At 40.6% G+C, this 8,381-nt stretch overlaps 1 pseudogene; it reads right to left on the bottom strand.

The window, feature by feature from the left end:
* Nucleotides 1–6,102: 6,102 nt before the first annotated feature.
* Nucleotides 6,103–8,381, bottom strand: part of LOC147817461 (uncharacterized) — a 3,595-nt pseudogene continuing 1,316 nt past the window's right edge.

The raw sequence follows: 8,381 nt of genomic DNA, 5'->3' as shown, positions 1-8,381 counted from the left end.
GCTTTAAGAAGCAGTTTCTCTAATGACCGCTAGCAGCTGGCTCCAGTTTTGTTTTGATGATATAGATAATCCTTAAACTTTTATGTAGAAATTCCAAATCTTTCTCCATAAAAAGTTTTGGTCTCAATAGCTGAAGTCCGGAAACTGAAAGGATGCAACACGTCTTTTAAGTAATAATGGGTGAAATCACAGCTGCTTCATGTTTTAAGCCCCATCAGCAGAATTAGGGAGTTCGTTGGTCTGAAGTAAAGCAGGTCACCCCTAGATGGTAAAATGAAGCGTCTGGCCCAACATATGCCCAGGTCCTCGGTCCAGGTCTGGCCCATATATGGGAAAACAGAATGGGGGAAAGTTTTACTTGTGTGCCGTCATCCCAGTGTAAAGTCTATTGGCAATGAGCTAATGTTGGCTGAGTTGTGGCCCCTCCCATTTTTTTTTTTTTTTATTAACTGTGCACAGGTTAACATGCTAACATGCTAAACGCACTAAACATTAGAATTTAACATGTCAGAATTACATGTTAACTGTACGTACAGTATGTTACCATGGTAACATTAGCTGAATTCTAACTGACTGTTTCCACGGTAACTGACATCAAAGATTTTCCAGAGATGCCCCAAAATATTCTGAGAAGAGACAGAGATTTTAGGATATTTCCTTCACTCACGTTACCGGAAAACAGACCAACTTTTGATGCTAGAGTAGGATCGGTTCACAGTATCTGACGGGTTTTTATCTCAACTTCTCCTTTATCACACACACTGATCCATTCATGCACTTTACTGCTCAGACTGAAATATGAACCTCTGGAAAACGCTCATATTTCATACTGCTTAGTATTCCAGGGTAAATGAACCATTCATTATCCATGAACACGATTTTGTTGTTTGAAACATAAATATCCATATCTACATGATAATCATCCCAGTGAAACAGCTGCAGGTTATATCCAGGTCTACATCTACGTCGTTTGCCATCCAGGTGAAATCAAGCCGAAAGATCTTTTCAGATGAAAAGCCTTTGTGGTTTCCATCTTGTCCTGAAGCAGCAGCTGTCGGTCCGGTTTGAATGGGAGCTTCGATGTGTTTATCAACACGCGCGGACTTCACTGATGAAGCTCAGTGTTTTTCTCTTTTGGTAAAAAAATGCAAAAAAAAAACATAAAAGAGTCGCACAACTAAAAGTGCACAGCGTGGCATTCCAGTGAGCTAATGCCGAGCTGGTGTTTGCGTGTGATGTGTGTGATGGGGGTTTGTTCATTCCAAGGGTTTGACTTGGTTCACCCGCCCTACATCTGCCCGTGTGCACGCCTTAGCGCACACGTTCAAACTGTGTCAGTGGACTTCATTTAAAGACTTGGACATGACAATTTAAAGGTGGGAGAAGCAGGATTGCGTCCACAATTACCACAGCTGATAGGCTAGACTCGGCAGATAAGGTGTTAAGGTGAGGGAAGGTGTGGACTTAAAAGAACAGTTTGGTATTAATGATATTCATATCATATCATTGATTTGAGTTTATAAACGTTATAGTTTGAATCAGGATCTTTGGTATTTGGATGAAGTAGCTAATGAAAAATAAGATGGGCTGAATATAAACAGTGTCAGTGACATATTTAATCAACATTTACATAGATATACTGTAGATATTAGATCAGACTCGGTATTGGCAGATATTAGTATTTAGGGACTCAAATCATGATCAGGACCAAAAGCACTTGATCAGGAAATCCATAACGTTCATATCCTTATGCAAGACAACCACCTGTTGTTTTTGCTGCTTTTCTGTCAGATTTTGTAACCCTTTAATTGAGCCAGGCTGTTTCCGGTCTTTGTTGCTCTGCAGCTGCTCGTTCTAATTTCATATTTACCACAGACATGAGAATGATATCTCTACTTTGTTCTGACTTTGAGTGACTTCTTCCCAAGCCCAAAGATTAAAATTATATCATAAAAATTGTGCTGCAAATTAGCTCGTTTATTTTCCTGACAACAGATACTTCAAAGCTCCAGGTTTTCTTCTTCTTCTGTGTTTTATTTGAAGTGTTGATCCATAAGAAGATATAAAAACCATCTCAGTGTAGTTTTACATCTCCTCTCTCAGGCTTCTCTCTGGAGCTTTAGTAACAACAGGTCGGTGAGCCAATCAGAAGAGAGGAGGCTCTGAGCTTCTCTCCTGATTGGCTGACTGTTTACTGAGTGATCCAATAAAAATAAATCAGATTTCAGGTAAAAACACTCAGAGAAACCAAATCCTGCAAGGTTTGGATGGTGGGTCCAGGTGGGCGGGGCTTGGTGACTGCTTTGTTGTGACATCACAAAGTTCCAGAAGTCCTGACGGCTGGTTTTAAGGCTCAGTTTCTGAATACAGGCTGTGTGCATTTCTCTGTGGACTGAGGCTTTGATACTTTCACAGTATTAATATAGAAGCTAGAGCTGATCTATAATCACACTACACATGCACAGAGACCTTTAGACTATATGGGACCTTTAGATCATCCATCAGCAGCCAATCATGTGGTGTAATCAGGAGGGAAATCTACGTTTGGCAAATTATAAATTGTTTTGGACTCAGTAAAGTTAACATTTTGACTTGGTGCTTGTTGAACTCGACATGGGAATTGGATATCCAAAATTTGAGACTTGCATGTTTCGCTTCCAAACAATTGTTTCCCGTCTTTTGAGCATGAGTTACTGTGCATGTTTCTGCAAAGTGAAGTATTCACGCTTAGTGATGCTCAGTGAGGGGAGGAGAATCTTCCTGTTGGTTTCAGGTGATTGAAAAGAAGCAGAGTGTAACACTGATGTGAAAATACTTAACCAAGAGTTTCCTTCATGGCTACTGAAGGCGTTATCTTGATTTCGTAATGTCTCTCCTGTACTTTGGAAGAATTAATGGCAGCGCATTAATTCCCCAGAAGCTCACATATTAAGAAAATTAAGAAACTTTCACCGCCTCAGAGTTGATGCCTAGATTGGTCTCTCTCTCAAATAAATATCTTTTAAGACTCAGTGACTTCCTGAAAAAGCTGGTCCTATTTTCAGCGGCGGATGAATCCACATTTGGTGTTTTTCATAGTATTTTGAGGCTCAGAGGAATCAGATGTACTTGTTGGTATATATTCACTGTTGGTTTTGGACTTTTCATTGTTGTTGACGACAGACGTATCCTTTAAGGAACTTTATTAAAGTATCAAGTGGCTGTTTGGCGTTTGCAGGGTGGTCCGGTGTCTGGTCATAAAAGAGGTCACAGGTTTGATCCCTGCCACAGCCAATGTGTCCATCAACCGCCATGTGTCCCTGAGTGATACACTGAGCTATTGTGTGCGAGCTCAGAGTATAAATCTCGTCGTGGACAGAAGAGTCGTTTTGCTTTTTACAGCAACATGCAGCTGTAAAAGCGACATGTGATATATAAAGTCTGAGCTGAAACATCCAACATGCGTTCTCTCGGCAATAGATTCATATCTGGTGACTGACTCACGTCTCGACTCCGTCTCAGATCAACTGTTCCACATCACAGCGGTACTCTGCCCATCATACTTAACGAAGGGCTTAAGTCAAATCATAGGCTTCCTGTCATTAAGATACCTCCTGTTTAAAGTGAAACGCTGACCCTGAACAAAGTTTAGCCTAAATCCGCTGCCTGAGAAACCCATTTTTCATACGGCTGGTTATGGGTTCGTGTCAGCCGCACTTCTCAAAACAAAGACCACATGTGTCCATTTAATGCAAACCAGACGCGTGGATGGGAGCGCCCAGCCTCCAGCTGCCTGCCTCCTCCAAACCGGCCGGGTGGAGCGCTATGAAAAATGGCCCTGGAGGGGGGTGAGGGGGATCACAGCGGGGGTTATTAGCGGGTTTGGAGGCATTAAACCTCGTTCTCTCCTCTTGCCGTGACCCCGGCTGACCCCTGGCAGCCCTCGCCACAACAAAAAGGGCGAAAAGGGGTGAAGGCGGAAAGACGACAGATCAAAACAGAGCCGGGGAAGTGTGCTGCTGCTGCTAATCTGGGTTTTCCTTCAAGGATGTCATGCATCAGCATCTTCTGCGGTCGAATAATGAGTTTTCCTGTTTTGAGTTTACATCAGCAAATGTTGATTTGCTGCAATTTCTGTGATAAAAAATAAGTTTGATGTTGTGGGTGGTCAAGGGTTTCGATTGCCAGCATGGTTGAAATCTTTTGCATTTCAAAGGATTTTTCACTTTAAAGCATTAACTGTGGCGCTAAGATAAAATACCTGCGGCTGATCCAAAATTCCCATAAATCCATTATAAAAATTACTTTTATAAGAGGATTTGCAGTGTTGTGCTGGCCTGTTTTACTTAAAGGTGATTCTGTCTTCTATCTTTATAGTGTGTCCTGAATATTTTAATGTTTATGTTTCCAAAACTTTATTTTTCACGACAAAATAATGAGAAAAACAACCGTTTAAGAATCTGACAAAATAATCCAAACTCAGGATCCACTTAATAGCTTTTGCGGCGCTTTCAACCACATCACGTAGTCTTCATCACCGATTAGAGTTTACTCAGTTGTCATGGAGACTGCCCGCATGTTTAAAAACCTTTTTGGCAAAGCCAGTAAGTGGACCTTGAGTTGTGATTGTATCATCAATCTACTACTTCCCAGCTCAAGAATGAACTTAAGTAAATGTTTAGACAGCGCCGTAAACCTTGTTGACACTTATTACAGGTGTTAAAGCTATAAACAGAAGCATGATCATACAACTGCATTAACTAATATTGATTCATCAACAGATTCCTGTTCATAGTTAGCAAAAAACCTGATTCTTTTCCTTAGTTTTAATAATTTTGAGGTTTTTTGTTTTTTTGTCAAAACATTTCTCATTGATTTATGAATATTTACAAAGCAAACAAATAATTAATTAATTAATTAATTAATTAAGAATGTAATTGAGGTCATTAATCCATGATGGAAATAGTTATTAGTTGTAATACTACGAAATAGTTTAAAAATGAGCTGCAGCTCAACCAGCTCCAGGAGTAATATCCTGCTTACACATTAAAGTATGAATAATAATACTCTAATTATGTAAAGTATAATAACTAACAGTCACAGTGGACATTTTTCTGCACTGACGACTTTTATTTTTGATACTTTAAGTACATTCTGCTGATTATACTTTCATACTTTTACTCCTAGTAACATTTTCAATACTTTAAAGTTTGTCCGTGGAGCTCGTTGTGATTATTAGTGACGACAAACTGGTATTTCTGTCTAAATCTCTTCAGATAGTGAAGCGCTGGATGCTCTGCTCCGACTGGTTGCATAAATGTTCTAAAATTACACAAACCCTTCCTGCAGCCCTTTAGCATAATGGTATTCTGGGGTCGGTGTTGAGGACATTGTGGAAAAACATTCAGTAAGACAGTTTGATTAATTGTCACAGCTGACCTCTTTATATTTCATAACCATCGTGTTCTTGCAGCTCCAGTTGGCTGCATTCCAGGTGGAGGTGAGAGAGTTTCCAACTGTCTCACAAATATCTCTGCGCAAACAAAACTGTCTTTCACCACCAGGTATGACTTCAAAACATGAACTGATGTGAACTGAGAGGGGTGATGAGGAACCTGCGACCTTTACTGACCTCTGCTGGTGATGATCAGGAACTGCAACAACACAGGAACTGCCTTCACACACACATTCAACATTTGTTTTCTCTTGGCAACAGCGGGGGGAAGATGTAGGGTACGTATCCTTTACACAAGTAAAAGTATCAGTACTACAATGTAAAAAAAATTATTAAATTCTTAAAACTGACGCATCAGTATGTAACATTTTACTGTTACTGTTCGGTAACCCAGATTCAAAACCTAGGGGTCGGGAGGGGTCACAGCATGAGTCTGAGGGGTCGTGAGAAGAAAAAACAAACTTCTAAACTAATCTGTTTTCAGTTTTTGAACCATCTGAATAGTTTGAAGAAAACCTCCAACTCTCAAACTCATAGACGTTTGAAACGTGACACATGATCCTTGCTGCTGGAAAAAACGTTTATTTTATTCCATAATAATGAAATCTATCATGAGTTTTAAGGTAGTATTTTAATCTTTAGAGTAACTAGTAGATACAGCTGTCAGATTAATGTAGTGCAGTAAAAAGAACAATATTTCCCTCTGACATGTAGAGCAGTAAAAATATAAAACAGGTCCAGTTTCCTTTGTAAAGCTCTAAGAGATACTGATGACCTGATGAGTCTTCACAGGCGTAAGCCAAAGTGGCTTCATTCTCAATAGCTGTGGTCAAATGAATTGAAGGTTAAAGATTACAGGAATGTCAGATTAATGATTTCAAAGTTTGGGATACTATAGTATTTATCATATACATGGGTATGTTGATTAAAACTGGGATAAGCCTCATAACTGGGATACAGATGTTCAAATAAACATCCAGTGATGTCACAGGCTCCTGTTCAACAGCTTGTCGGCGCCCAGTACCAACTCTCTGCTGTCCGTCCCATACGATGTGAACACAGCTTAAATCAGTAAAACCCTGTTTCAGATAAGTGAAGAGTTAGAGCCGTACAGGACATAATCCATAGTACAGAGTGTGAAGATAATTAGAGAGTATGCCGAATGCTGTATATGTCACTCAAGTAAAACTCAGTCAAACTCCACTCTTATCTTCAGCACTCCGGGCCGATGTGTTCGTGTTCGTCCCGCTGCAGATCAGCACTCTGAGCTTCTCTCTCAGGTTCTTGTTGGAGCAGGTGAGGAGGATCGCAGAAGCCGTGCAATAAAAAAGACAAACCAAGGAAGAGCATGTCCGCGCTCAGCCCAGAGGCGAAGATCGCATGGAAGTAGTAGAGGGAGATGGTGAGCAGCGTGGAGAGGTAAACCCATACCAGAGCGACCGTCAGCCTGCAGACGAGCAGGTACGACTCTGCAGCGTGAGAACCGCTCTGCTGCTTCCGCATGGACAAGCTGTGTTTGCAGAGGTAGACGACCAGCCTCAGTGAAGTGGGGAGCATGATCATCAAGGGCATCAGGGCGAGGTAGCAGATGAAGATGACCACATAGACGTTGACGACGACCCAGGCAGGAAACAGGGGCTTCCTGATGACACAAGAAGCTCTTTCTGTCATGTTTTTTGGAACAAGAGTTTTGCTTTGGGATTTGAGGTAGAAGAAAGGGGTGAACCAGCATGACCACGAGGTTAAAGATGTTGGCGAGCGATCCCAGGACCAGCAGGAGGGCGGTGCCGCACAGCTTCAGATCAGCAGAGCCAAACATGGTTGTAGAGGCCCAGCGGAGATGGATACTGTTGCATTCCTCTCAGCTTCAGAGCAGAATGATATGATCAGGGTCCTTACAGAGGAAATAAAAATACGCAGCATGCAAATCTGTTCCTGTGAATCACTGGTGAATGTTGCTGCATATGAAAATAGAAATTAGACATCACTCAGATCAGCCGCCTCGCTGCTTTGTTCATTCACAGCACAGATCTTGACTATAAACTGAGCAATTACATAGTGTCAGGTTGACCTGACGTACGGGCTGAGCATATATGAGTGCTTTGTTTTGTTTATGACTGTATCTTTGTGTGTATATGTGTCTGTAACTGTTGCCATAGTGATGTTGCTGTTATTTCATCCACACAGCAGCAATGTTTCAGTTTTATTCCTCTCCTCTGAGGTCAAGTCCTTTACTGGCATTTGCATTTCAGTAAGTTGAATTTACATTTTCTTAATATTTCTGATGTAATTCAGACTAATTCTCGAAGAGCAGCACAGAGACCACTGTTTCTGATTTTAAAGCCTAAACACATTCACTTTACAGCGTTTCCACCTTTAATTTCTGTCAGGATGAAAGTGATTCATCTGAAGAAGACAATACAGTGTTCAATAAATAAATAAATAATAAATAATGAAATAAATAATCATAAATAGATATGATAAAGCGTGGGTGGGTGAATGGCAGGGAAGGAAGATGTTCTGAGGGAGACATTAAAGACGCAACCAACCCATTTTAGAAATGATGTGCAATAAATAAATAAATAAATAATAGTTTGAAACGGAAAATTGACAATGGTTAGTTTATTTGTGTGTAGCAGAGAACTTTACGAGCTGTCCCTGAAGGCAGCATTGCCTAGCAACAACGTAGTTAGCTAACTTCTTCCTCAGAGGAGATTTTTCAGTAAACTTCGAAAATGTCCTGAATGAAGGATTAAAAAAGCAGAGATAAATATCAATGAGCCAATAAATATACGGGGGAAAGATAAATACATAACTATGGCGGATAAAATCGGTTCTGATAACAAAGAAAAGTCGGTATATTTGGTACAAATTTGGTATCTTGATGAGCAGTTGGAGAGGTAAGACTGCTAACGTTCACTGCAGAGCTAACGTAACTTCTCTTTTT

This window comes from Seriola lalandi, unplaced genomic scaffold, assembly GCF_002814215.2.
Source record: "Seriola lalandi dorsalis isolate HSWRI2012SDOR001 ecotype SW California unplaced genomic scaffold, Sedor1 jcf7180002054955, whole genome shotgun sequence".
In the NCBI taxonomy this organism is placed as follows: Eukaryota; Metazoa; Chordata; class Actinopteri; order Carangiformes; family Carangidae; genus Seriola; species Seriola lalandi.
The sequence above is the reverse complement of the archived record's forward strand: the minus strand, read 5'-3'. Positions and strand labels throughout refer to the sequence as shown.